This window comes from Amblyomma mixtum, chromosome 8, assembly GCF_055824585.1.
Source record: "Amblyomma mixtum isolate Tamu chromosome 8, ASM5582458v1, whole genome shotgun sequence".
NCBI classification, from domain to species: domain Eukaryota; kingdom Metazoa; phylum Arthropoda; class Arachnida; order Ixodida; family Ixodidae; genus Amblyomma; species Amblyomma mixtum.
Genome location: NC_143019.1, coordinates 36,533,551 through 36,546,651, shown reverse-complemented (window position 1 = coordinate 36,546,651; position 13,101 = coordinate 36,533,551).

Sequence of the window (13,101 nt, the reverse complement as noted above, 5' to 3'; positions counted from 1 at the left end):
GCCCAGAATATCTCTGCAAGAACATTCAATCTTTGCGCCGCTTACCATCTCCCGCAGCCTTTTCAACAGTCGAACTTTCCACGGAAATATAAAATTTTAAGTCATTTTAATTGGTCACACGGCGCTTTATGCTGTGAAGCTGGTCGTGGTCTGAGGGGTACGCCTTAGTGAGGGTTCCTTTGGGCAGACACCGCACAGACTGTGTGATCTGGTTGGTGTGACTGCATTGTAATTAATTTTTAGCTTAGCAGTGAGTAGAAAGCGTTTACTGTCGACACGTTTGCGCCGCATCCCATAGCATTCGGTATTTTGTCAGAGTAAATATTCCCACTGGTAAGATGTGTTCGCTACAGCAGCCGGCGGTCTGTTGTGTAGGGTCTCGCTGGCGTCTGGCAGAATTGCTTTGTGTGACGTCAGACTCCTCTAAATACATAGTCCTTATACACCTGCGTATTTTTGCTTCTTAACTTTCGGTACAAAACGAAAAATTGCAAGTGACACATCACAATTTAGCTTCAGCAAACACTGAATTCCCCAAACATATTAAATGCCACCTGCAAAGCAAAACAAAAAATGGCCTGGCTTAGCTTATGGTTAATCCTAGGATGCGAAGCATACCGCCGGTGCAGGCTGCGCGTCCGCAAGCGAGCGCACGAGTTGAGCCCCAGATTTCACAGCTGTTGTGACGTCATATCACGTGGTGCGCCGATGTAGGTCAAGTGGTAGCTACGCGGCCGCGCGCGGCGCAGCAAGGAAGAGCTCGGCTGTGCGGCAAGTATGCTTCGCATAATAAGTACTACTTGCAATAACACCATCTGTCGGGCTAGTTGGTTGCGATCCATATGTATCAGCAGCGCGAACACCACACAGGAAGAAGAAGAAGGAAAAGAAGGTAAAGAGCGCTGAAGCGCTCTTTACCTTCTTCTCCTTCTTCTTCTTCCTGTGTGGTGTTCGCGCTGCTGATACATATGGACTACTTGCAAAGCGAAAGAAAACATGCGTTCTGTACAACTACTTGAAAAGCTGACACTCTGCCCAATGTAATTGCGCGAACCGCTCTCGAGCACTTATTGTATGATTTTGGAGCTAATAATGTAGAATGTAATGACAAATATCGTTCTTTAATTGGCTGAATTTAAGTAGAGATTTCTCGGGTCTAGTCTAAAACATGTCTCTACGTGTGCCGTTCAGTCACGAAGCGTTGCATACCATTTTTCTCATGCCCAACAATTGTGGAAAAAAGAATTTTTGAGCGGAAAACCGTTTATGAACGAATTTTTTTCATATCATGTAAGATTTCACTATAACAATAAGTATATCACACTGTTAGCAAAAAAATACCCAAAAGGGAGTATTTGGCTTGTCCTCTAACGCACACCCAAAAGGAGGTTTTTTTCTACTGCATATGTATGGTGTTTTTATTTACTCCCTTATATAAGAGAGTTATTTTGGAGTATAAGGGAGTAAATTTTTTACTACCCACAGGAATGGAGCCCAAAAATGGCGTCATGTTTATTTATCCTCATTCAGGCTCATTCTTACAGCAGTCACAGCGGCGGAAACGGGAAGTAGGTCTGCGGGCCGCCGGCAACCCAACTTGGGAAACTGCGCTGCCCTAACATAACTCCGCGTCCCGGATTCTATTCGCCGTCTGCAAGCCCAGCGGCGGCGTAGGCGGCAAAAGTCGTCTGCTTGTCGTCTCCTTTTGCTGTACGAGCTCGTTTGGTTGGCCGTATTTGTAGGTAAAGGAATGTAACATTATAATCAATTGTTGAAAACTGAAAAGGAGTCCCTGGGTAGTTTTCACGGCCATACACCATGCTATATTTGACTAAAAACCAGAGCAGAAAAGTTGAAAACACCCCTGATGGTAGTTTGGAATGGGAGTATTTGCTTTCATATTCACTTCATTAGGGCTTGGCTTTTCAATATGACTGAGGAAAAATGTAGCCTCATGAGCTCAATCAAGAGCTCAGCGTTGACACAATGTTATATCACAGTTCCATGTTCATGCAACACATAATCTGCTGCAACACATTGCGAGAACCACACTGAAAAAGCCTGCGAGCATTAGGCCTAAGCGGGGGCTGTAAAAGGGTGGCGACACTAACAAATGAAAGTCAGGTATGGTTAGAGCACTGGAGGCTTCACAGGAGCAATTCCATTATCTAGCGTACTGTAGCGGAAAACGGCGACAAGCCGATATCTTGTACCGTGACAGGCGCCCGTGAAGGAGCAGAAGTGAGCAGAGATCCTGCGACGATGGTAACCAAGAGGTCTTCTCTCATCGTCATTATCAGACGACTGACCAGAAGCAGACGAGACGTTAGGTGGCGGGGCGGATTGCACAAAATGGTGTTTTTTTACTCCATTTCGGCACTAGTGGAGTATTTGGCACAACTAACTACCTTTCTAGACTGGAGTAAATGCAGGTAAATCCTATTTTTTACTCCATTATTCCCTCATGGAAGTGAAATGGAGGACAGTGCACCTTTTTACTCCACACTCATGGAGTAAATGTTTTCACAAATGGAGTAAAAAGGGTGGCCACCACCCGCCACCATTTATACTCCCTTTTGGGTTTATTCTTGTTTACAGTGCAGCACATCACCCGACGGCACAATGAATGTTTACCAACTTTCTCACTTATCTGCCTCGAGGCAGTCCGGTATTTTTTTTCTATTAACGTTTTCGCTATCGTCAAAAGCGTTCCCCATCGGTTTTCTAAGGCACTCTTAATTGTTCGATGCGATCGATGGAAACATTTTAAAAGAAAGATTTTGCTACATGTAAGAAGAATGTACTATTACCTTCAATATTTCAATAAAAGTGTCTTACGATTTTTCAATTTTCAAAATTTTGCCCGGGAATGTTGCACATGGTTCTGCTAAGTGATTGGTCTATTGTTTTATGGGGGTTCAACGTCCCAAAGCAACTCCGGCTATGAGGGACGTCATAGTGAAGGGCTCCGGAAATTTCGACCACCTGGGATTATGGCCGCAGAAGTCTGGTTCTGGTACTCTTTCAGTGGTGGCTCCCGCAATGCTAACAATATCTATCGCAGCGAGCTCTAAACATAGAACCAAACAAGTGTTCGCTGTATAACTACCCGGGCGTCAGGGGTGGACTTACGGTATGACGTGCGAACACTAGGAACCTTGATTTTTCTTTGGGTGGTTCGGCGTCCCTTGGCGGATGCCACGTCAGCACCGTCGTCCTCGCCGCCACCTTCGCCTTTTCTCTGAACGCCTTCATAGTCTCCAACGCCGCTGTCTCCTGCGAAGCCGTAGGCCGCAATGGGACATGAGATTCTTGTGTTGAAATCCCAGAAACCCACCGTCTCTTATCGGCGTCTTGGTGGTCGCCAATTATTTATCTTCTACTTTCTAATTCTAGCCTTCCGCTCATAATAGACTCATGCAAGATTGAAATCTCTTGGCTCATGATTCTGGTTGGTGGTGGTTGGTGTATGGGGTTTAACGTCCCAAAGCGACTAAGGCTATGAGAGACGCCGTAGTGGAGGGCTCCGGAAATTTCGACCACCTGGGGTTCTTTAACGTGCACTGACATCGCACAGTACACGGGCCTCTAGAATTTCTCCTCCAAAGAAATTCTAGCCGCCGCGGCCGGGATCGAACCCGCGTCTTTTGGGTCAGCAGCAGAGCACCATAACCGCTGAGCCACCGCGGCGGCGGCTCATGATTCTGACCCATGGTTTGCTACTATGAATAGAGATAAAAAAAACTACGTGCTTGCAACGTTTGGTTTATGGGGTTTAACGACCCGAAGCGACTAAGGCTATGAGAGACGCCGTAGTGGAGGGCTCCGGAAATTTCGACCATTTGGGGTTCTTTAACGTGCACTGATATTGCACAGTACACGGGCCTCCAGAATTTCTCCTCCAAAGAAATTCAACCGCCGCGGCCGGGATCGAACCCGCGTCTTTCGGGTCAGCAGCCGAGCACCATAACCACTGAGCCACCGCGGCGGCTGTTTGCAATGTAGCGGCCCTAGCCTTAGGTCGCGTCTCGTGCTGATTACTGATGCTACTAGACACCAGGTGGTTGTTGTTCCTACCGTCGAGCCCCACTTTCCGCGACTCAGTATCGAGAAGACGTCATGTGCACGTCATTATGTACTTGTGCTCAGTTTCAGAGCGATAGCTCTACTTCCCGACCAATGCTGCAAAAATCCGATTGATCGGATTTTTGCCTTGAATAAATAAATGTAACAAATATTGCAGTGACTGGGATTAAGACTCACGGCCGCGAGAACAGATCAGCTTCACTGGTAACCGCACGAGAGTGCTATGCTATTGGCGGAGACAATCACGCATCGTGTTAAACTGCGACACGCTCTTGCGCTGTGCACCGCACATCGTCTCCTTCACCGACTTCCGCCTGCGGCACGAACGGATCAGATGTGCTTAACTTCGATCAGAGCTTAATCTGAGTATGATATCGCCGCCAGACGTGCGGACGACGCAGAAAAGTAAAACCATGAGCGAACCAGGCTGAACACATGCTGTCGCATGTCTTTTCGGTTTAATTACGTTAAAACCGTAACATTTTTTTTTGTACCGAATGCTGTTCATCAATGCCCAGAAAATATCATCCTGGCTCCATTCGCAAATTTGGTAGAGACATCGACCTAGTAGCCGTATTGTTTGCGCCAGCGGCCTTACCGCTCCGTGACATTTGAATAACCATGAAGGTGGTGAGAGCGATGACACCAGCGGCCACCAGGCAGATGATCATTCCCACTGCTACGCTTCTGTAGTCCGAATCCCTGCACCAGCGAGTATCAATCGTCATTTACGTACGTATCTAGCAGCTTGGCACTCGATAGTGAATTAAGAAACGCGTATCATTGGATAGATTGCGGTTATGACGTAAATGTTTGTCCAGCGAGTGACATCAGCACGTCCGAGAGAAAAAAGTTGGGAGTGGCTTAGCTCTGCTATGTATACGTAGCATGAGCAGTGACGTCACGTGGCTCTGCGCCGGCGGCATCAGCGGCGGCGAGGCGCGCCAGCTGTGCGCAGTGACGTCACTCGCTCCTCGCGCATGCGCAGTATGGTCGACGGAGGGAGCACGCAAAACGGCGAGACTGTGGCCAATGTAGCTCACGCTACAAAAGCTGGTAGTGAAGGTCATTTCAAGGACCACGAAAGGTGGGTCTTCTGCGGGAAAGCAGCAACAGTTGCGCCGGAATCATTGGTTTTCTTTGCGTTGAGTTGTCCTGTGAAGCTTGTAGGTGCAGATAAGCGCGGAACAAATTGGCAGCGGTGTGCCCACATTACGGTACTTCGCTATTGCTGGGTGCTTGTAGAGATTCGTGGAACCTAATGCCAAGTTGTTTTTATCAGTACGTAGACTAATAAGGAGGAAGGCAGTCTGTCACCGTTATTAAGTAGAAAGAGCTTTGTGAATCCCGCCCCTGTGCAAAAGCTTCTTTTAAGTGATGCAGTAAAATAAGCTGCGAGTACACTCATGGAGGGTATGCTTTTAAATACACCCGTCTATTTCTCTCGCGGCGGGTAGTGTAGGAGATGGTCACGCCACATGCGGCACTCAGCCGTACTGCTAAGAACTGCTCAAAAGACAACCTGTGCCATCGATAGCTGATAGCCCAGCGTGTATAAAGGGTCACCATCTGTTCAAATCCGCGAAGCTGCCACTGAAGATAGCCGGGTATTAAAGTGGAATTCCGCTGCTAGTATGATTTAAGAACTATTGGTGAAACAGACTTCGCTCTGGGTGGAGAAAGCCTGTGTCTAGCCGCTTTTGCGCTCATCACTTACACCAAAATCGGGACTCACGCGCAAAATATACACGTCTCTAATAAAATCGCGGCCATTTTGTAAAACGCGTCTCGAGGACGTTTTATTATTTATCTGGAAAAAAAAAACGGCATTTTTAGTCGTTCGTTTTGAGCGAAGCAGATCCGGAACTGCGGTGCCGACGTTTCATACCACTAGAGGCTGTTTCAGGACAGGCGCCATTTTGGGACCGTCCTGTTCATGGAGGGATACAAAACTTATAAAAGACGTCATGACGTCACTGTCACAAAATGCTTTCGTTCCATGTGCGTGAGAGAACTCCCTCCTCTCCCATGGCTGTTCGTTTTCAACGGCGGCAACGGCCCGTACGGGCAGCCGCTGCGAAGCATCTTATAGACAATGTTGCCGTTGCTCTTTCTTTCCCCTTATGCAGGTTTAGAAATGCCACACGATTTTTTTTCACGCTTTTCGGGAACCAATTCGGATCTATATATTAAACAACACTTAGATAGATTACTTGGGAAACGTACGTTACATCACGTCATAGATTGACGGTTCCCTCTCTGATTATAAGATACGTTACTATGCCCTCTATGGCCACGACAGGCAATGCCAGGCAGGTCTCCTAGAACAGCGCGGAAAAAGAGTTCCAAATTCAAACACATGTTCCCGCTGGTTGTCATCGGTAAGAGGTTTCTTTATGCGTAACAATAGTTGTAGGAAAAACTTACTGAGGTTTGGAGTCTGTAAGGCGAGAAAAGAAGATTAGAGCTCGTGAGCGCAAAAAAAAAATTGCACTGTGATTTAGAAAAGCATTATGCTGATGCGGATTGGCGCATTACGTCTATAACTGCCTCGTGTTCGTATGGCTCCATGAAGTTGAACTCTAGAGGTAAAGGAATTGCTGCTGTTGTTTAATGCGCACCACAACAAAACCAGACCTTTGTTCTTAGCTGGTCCGCCGCATTGATGGGGGATTTGAGTGGAAAACTACGATGACGACAAGACCCAAGTTCTATGTGTTTAGCGGTTTTGGATCTTGCTGTCTCTGCAAAGTGCCACTGCATGCTTTCACGGCACCGATTAAGTATCAGCTGCATTCTACCCTCGAAAAGTAATGCTGACAAGGCTAGTTCCAAGGTCATGTATATATTATTAAGTGCTTCGACATTGCATTAGAACGTCCGCATCTACCGAAAGCAAGAGCTGTCTATACGGTGCAAAATGGTGGTTTTGATGTTCGTCTTTATTTAGGTCAGTAGTCTTTCATGCTTACCTGATAACAGCTGTGGATCCTCGGAGTGGGTATTGATCAGGCAGACGTTGGATTCCAACGGAAAAGTCGAATCTACAACGAGAAGCAAGTACAAAAGTGAGAGTAAAATTGATTTCAGGTTTTTCGGGCAGGAGTTTAGTTCCAGAGAACAATATCGCGGCACTCCCCTGACTGAAATCATTTGGTCTTCGTCCACATTCCAATAGTGGAACAGTCTTCAAAAATATGCTCACCCATTTTGAAGGTCCTTCAGGTGATGTCGATGAAGAATTTGATTTTGGGGCTGAAGCCAACGATAGCTGGGCGTTAGCCTCGCAGCAAGCCGTCAGTACCTGTGATCGAGAGGCAGTGCCAATAATTACTGCCGAACAGGTTTCCATGCTCTCCAAATAAGGTTTATGGAATGTAACTTTGGTGTGGTGTTCAGTGTTCCTTAGCTGTGAGCTGCCCGGCGCAGGCCCTGTAATTGTAAATTTCTTGTGAACAGAAGTGAGGGCGCATAGATTGTGCATCTGAGACGTATGTGCAGTCACTGATTCCTAGTGTTCTCTTCAAGCCTCACTCACCAACTTCTGATTGCCTGTTCTGAAGTGTTTTACGCAGGCGCATTCAATTTTCGTCGTCTGTTTGCCTGTTCTGAAGTGTTTTACGCATGCGCATTAAATTTTCGTCATCTGTTTGCCTGTTCTGAAGTGTTTTACGCATGCGCATTCAATTTTCGTCGTCTGTTTGCCTGTTCTGAAGTGTTTTACGCATGCGCATTCAATTTTCGTCGTCTGTTTGCCTGTTCTGAAGTGTTTTACGCATGCGCATTAAATTTTCGTCGTCTGTTTGCCTGTTCTGAAGTGTTTTACGCATGCGCATTAAATTTTCGTCGTCTGTTTGCCTGTTCTGAAGTGTTTTACGCATGCGCATTAAATTTTCGTCGTCTGTTTGCCTGTTCTGAAGTGTTTTACGCATGCGCATTCAATTTTCGTCGTCTGTTTGCCTGTTCTGAAGTGTTTTACGCATGCGCATTCAATTTTCGTCGTCTGTTTGCCTGTTCTGAAGTGTTTTACGCATGCGCATTAAATTTTCGTCTATATGTTTTGCTAAGCTATCAAGCCGGAAGCGAAGCATTGTCATTTATTGCGAAAAAGAAAGCAAACGAAATCGTTCATTTTTTTACGCAACGCTTTGAATATGTTTTGCCTACATTGACTTCAGAGCCGTATCCATGGCGTGGCCCTCCGTTCAGCGAGTCTGGTTATCAGAAGTTTTCATGTATCCGTTGGTGAAAAGGTCCAAGAAAGTCTGAGATCTTGTGTGAAGAGACTAACAAGCTTGCTGCTCACGAAGGAAACTTCTGAGTCATATCGTCCTTTCACACTGCATTTATCAATCTTTTTGTAAGAGCAGTCGTGTGCAAATAGGCGGGTTTTGAAATTTGCGTGTTCCCATAACTTTTGAGAGTAAACTAGAGCACAGCTTTGGGAAGGAACAATTGGAAAATATTTTATATTTCCTTAAAATGTTGTTCACGTGGCTACAACAAACGAAAATAGGTGAATTGAGGAACGGAACTCAGTCAGTTTCGGAAAGACGACGCCCTGACCACAGGGGTCGCCAAGAGAGACTGAAAATTCCTCTGTTTCCATTTCCGCTTATATTTTCTGAGATAGCACACACGCTCGGGCAAAACATATTCTGCATTGAATTATTAGTGCTTCTTGAGTGTCTGTGGTCTTTTCCTTCGGCCCCTCAAGTAACCAGGTAAAGAAGGCATTTGTTAACCACTATGTCACAGGCCACCATGTTTTTAGTTGAGGAGCCTCACCAGAGCTATCTATGCTTTCGTACACTGTCACGTTGTATTTCGCGACGACTTATGCAATGCAGTTATGCAGTCTTTTTCTAGTGGAACCACAGCCTGCTGAAGTTGGGATCAAACACCATGCTGCAGAGGTCGCATTTGAATGTAGGCGAAATGATGGATGCCCGTGTACTATGCAATGCCAGCGTACGTTAAAAAAAAAGGCTGTAATTTAGCTCTGGTTAAACCTGGTAGAGTAGTGAGAGGTAGTCTTTGTCAAAAGTAACCAGGCTGCATGTTTTGCTTCTAGCCTGTATAGTGGAGCCCCTGTGGCTTTCCTGAAGATGAAAAGGTGTTGGAAGGTAAGAAGACCCCCAGTCCTTACCTTTAACGACCATTTCAGCTTCAGGGAAGCTGTAAGGGCTCCACTGTACGAGCTAGAAGCAAACCATGCAGCCTGGTTACTTTTGACGAAGACTGTACATACCCCTGGCTACGCTTGGGTTTCGCTTGAAAGTAAGACACACGGTTTACATAACAACTTGAACTGTATTGTTTATACCAATGAAGACGCTCCGGTGGTCAGTAAAGTAGTAAGACTTGTGCATATCTGACGAGGCGGGTGGCGTCTGCTCCGCTGTCGGCGCAGCTGTGAGGCGCGCACACCACCGGCGTGCTCTGACGTCACTCCGCGCATGCGCACAACCATAGTGCCCAACTGACGAGGTGGGCGGCATCTGCTCTGCCGTCGGCGCAGCGGCGAGGCGCCCGGAGCGCACACCAGCTGCGTGCTCTGACGTCACTCCGCGCATGCGCACAGCTGGCAGAGCGAGATGCCACTGCTCAGCGCGCAGCCACGCTGACCTCGTGAAGCGGCAGGCGTAGTGTAGCTCTCGCTACAAAACATCAGGGGGTCAAAATTATTCGGAACCCTCCACTGCGGCGCCCCTCATATCCTTAGTCACTTTGGGACGTTGAATCCCACACCAAAAATCATAAACCATTCTGTGCAACCTAGAATATTTCAGCATGCGTAGAAGTGGGCAATAACTGTGGGCCTCAGCAAACGAAATCAGTAACGCGTGCATATATCAGCGGTGCCCTATCAGGGAGGTACTACGTGCAGGCTAACTAAAAGGCTTTAAACTCACTTGGGGACGGCGCAGCACGCTACAGAAAGCGAAATTATAATTTTAAGATTAAGATACACGAAAAGCGAAGTAGTTCAGAGGAGAAGCCCGAGTTAATAACATCATGACTGGAATTATAGACAAATGCTCACCGGAAAGGCAACTACTGCGAAGAGGAAACAACCAATGGCCGCTTATGGCAGGGGAGTATCTTCCAAAGGAAGGTGAACGAAACAGGGTGACAGAGAAAAAAAATGAAGGATGAGATTATGAAGTTTGCGGGGATAAGGTGGCCGCAGCTGGCAGAGGATAGGTTTAATTGGACGCATATGGTTTGGTTTGTGAGGATTTAACGTCCCAAAGCGGTGAGGCGCGCACACCACCGGCGTGTGACGTGACGTCAGGCTATGAGAGACGCTTTAGTGAAGGGCTCCGGAAATTTCGACCACCTGGGGTTCTTTAACGTGCACTGGCATCGCACAGTACACGGGCCTCTAGAATCTCGCCTCCATCGAAATTCCACCGCCGCGGCCGGTATCGAACCCGCGTCTTTCAGGTCAGCAGCCGAGCACCACAACCACTGATCCACCGCGGCGACGCATATGTGAGTGCTTTGCAATGAAATAGACATAGTTAAGGTGATGATAGTGCGTGCCACCAAAGCATTTTAAAGCTTGCACTGCGGACGTCTTGCCATGGTGGCGCCTTGGCTCGGTAACACTAAGACTATAAAGGGCAGCAGAAGAAATTTTGGTTGGTTGGTTTATGAGGTTTAACGTCCCAAAGCGACTAAGGCTATGCGAGACGCCGTAGTGGAGGGCTCCGGAAATTTCGACCACCTGGGGTTCTTTAACGTGCACTGACATCGCCCAGTACACGGGCCTCTAGAATTTACTCACCAGAGCTGGAGCACAGACGAAGGCGGCACCTCGTGCGAACAAGCGAGCAAGCAGCAATGCTGGAAGTCAGTAGGCAAGAGCACTTGCACCTACGCACAGTGTCTCAGGAACCGCAAGCAGAGGAAGAGAAGTCCTGGGCTGTCCGCAGCGAACAAGATGGCTAATCAGATTTTATGATGATGATGATGTCTTCAGGCTTAATGGCACATACCCATGGCGGTGGGGATTGACCAGCTAGGGTGCATAGCGGATAGAAACGCACTCATGTATAAGGAGGGGAGTATTTGGGTAACGCCGCTAATGAGCGTCTGTCCAACTTTTTTTCACTAGTAAAAAAATGTAACAATGAGCACAGAGCCTAATAGGGTTTGTAGGCAGCAGACGCAGCTAGTTTCGGGAAGCTTCCTCAAGCGCTGCTTGAAATCGTAGGCTGGGTGGTTCTGAAAGCTTTTTAGAAGACGAAGAAGATAGAATGCGAAGAAGTTTCCACACCTTGAGTCATGAGCCTCTCCTCGCTGCAGCGGATTTTCAACACCTGGCATTTCCTTGGAGTGTGCGGATGTGCAGTTCGAGGCAATGTGAGGTGTCCATGACCCTTTTGCGCTGCAGGATACCGCGGCTAAATCTTTATTTATGCCGATCGGGGCTTTCGATATCCAACCTTTGTGAGTATTGTGGCGAAATTGAGTCTATAGAACATTTTTTCCTCTCCTGCCGGCGGCTCGCTGCTCTCCGTAGAATTTACTTGGAGATCCCCCTCGCTCGGCTTGGGCTTCCTCTATCTATACCGATTCTCTTATCCTTCGGGGCAAGCGCCAAGGGATATGCCCTGAAAGCAGTGTTCGATTCTATTCACGATTATATAATTTCATCTGGTAGATTCCTCTGCTAGAATATGAATTCACAACTTTTTGTTGTGTGGTGCCCTCTTGGGTCGACACACAATTCACTTAGCTGATTTGTAAATCTGGTCTAACAACAATGACTTTGTTTGCTGTGTGAATAAAACCGTGGGGAACGGGCGCAAGCCCGCTTTTGTTCCGCTCGGAACCGAGTCGTGTCCTTCAGCGGCCCGTTGCGGGCCTTGCCGGGGTGTTCATGCAACACCACATTTTGGCGACGAGGATGGGATCACAGTAAGTGACGTTTGTACGCTTGCCCCGACTGACGTACCATTTGCTTCGACTGGCCCTGTGTTTTGCTGCCCCGCTCCACCTTCTCCTGCAACTTTAGAGACTTTGCGTCAGCATGGCGTCAGGCCTCGCTCCTGCGCCGTTTTTGTCTGCGCCCGGTTCGCCTGCAGTGCCGTGGAAGCGTTGGTTCAAACTTTTCGAGGCGTACCTCCTGTCGGCCGGTGGTAGCGACTGGGCACCGGAGCGGAAAGCGGCACTCCTTCTCACGCTGCTCGGAGCAGAGGGACAGCGCCAGCATTTCAACAATGAAGAAACTAGGCAAGCGTCCGCAGTCGCCGGCATAACGTCTGAAGCACTTCCGCAGACGCCGCTTGAGCCTGCCACGACCACAGACGAATACACACAGTTAGTCGGGAGCTTGGACCTGCTGTTCGCAGACACAACGAATTTCATCGTTGAGAGACACCGTTTTTTCCGGAGACTTCAACTGCCCGGTGAGCCATTTACCCAGTATGTAGCGGCAGTTAAACAACTTGCGTTGACGTGCGAATTTGGCTCGGCGTTCGACGAGCGCGTCCGAGATCAGATCATCGAAGGCGTCTCAAACCCAGCGTTGCGCGAACGTTTTCTGAACGCTGGCCGAACGCTTACGCTGGCCAAGGCAGAAGAAATTGGCAAAGCTTTAGAAGCCGTACAACAAGCAAATGCAGCTTATGAGGGAACGCCGGTTTATCGCGTTGACGAACCTGTAACGGAAAATCCGACGATCGAACAGGGATGCATTCGTCAAGCAACTTCAGGTTTTCGAACGCCCGCTCGTGCTCGTGAGCAAGAAGGCGGATGGCGCAGTTACACAGCGTCGGGTTTCCACCGTGGCGTCCCCGGAACCGACGAAGGAGGTAGAAGCAGCCAAGATGGAAGAAGGCGCCCGGAGTTCGAGCGAGAAAGCCAGGAAGGGGGTCGTCAACCGTATTGCTATCGTTGTGGCTCTCCGAAACATAATGCAAACGCAAGAAACTGTCCAGCCCGCAATCGTCGTTGCAACAATTGTAGGAAAATTGGACACTTCGCTCTAGTCTGTCGCTCACA